At 38.9% G+C, this 686-nt stretch overlaps 1 non-coding gene across 1 annotated transcript; it reads right to left on the reverse strand.

Moving 5' to 3' along the window:
- Window positions 1-218: 218 nt before the first annotated feature.
- Window positions 219-325, reverse strand: LOC148848793 (small nucleolar RNA R71). The gene has a single exon (XR_016101544.1). It is a non-coding gene; the product is annotated as a small nucleolar RNA R71 (small nucleolar RNA).
- Window positions 326-686: the final 361 nt, after the last annotated feature.

Below are 686 nucleotides of genomic sequence, written 5' to 3' on the forward strand. Positions count from 1 at the left end.
ATGACCCTAATGCACACATCGTTAGCTTCTTAGAAATATGTGATACATTTAAACATAATGGAGTTAGTGATGATGCAATTAGGCTTAGATTATTTCCTTTTTCATTGCGTGATAGAGCTAAAGATTGGCTTAACTCACTCCCTGCGGGAAGTATCACCACTTGGAATGGTCTAACCCAAAAATTTTTGGCTAAATATTTCCCACCCTCCAAAACAGCAAAGTTAATTAATGATATTACTACTTTTGCTCAATTTGAGAGGGAATCCTTGTATGAAGCATGAGAACGATTCAAGAAGATGCTTAGGAAGTGTCCTCACCATGGAATACCAACTTGGAATCAAATTCAGGCCTTTCATAATGGTATTACCCCCCTCTAACTGATCCATTATTGATGCAGCCGCAAGTGGCACGATCATGAGAAAAACTCTAGAGGAAGCTTATGACCTAGTGGAGGAGATGGTATCAAATAGCTGCCAGTGGAGCAATGACCAAACCAATCAGAGGGGAATACACCATATCGATTCCCTTGTAGCCATATCTGCGCAACTTGCTAATCTGAATAAAAAACTTGACACTTTTAATGCTGCAGCCATTAATACACCATCTAGCATCTCATGCGATTTATGTGGTCAAATAGGACATATTGATTCTGATTGTCAATTAAACAGTCCTTTTAATCCCCATGA

Source organism: Nelumbo lutea, chromosome 6 (assembly GCF_056320005.1).
Source record: "Nelumbo lutea isolate HS-2025 chromosome 6, American lotus-T2T, whole genome shotgun sequence".
Classification (NCBI taxonomy): Eukaryota; Viridiplantae; Streptophyta; class Magnoliopsida; order Proteales; family Nelumbonaceae; genus Nelumbo; species Nelumbo lutea.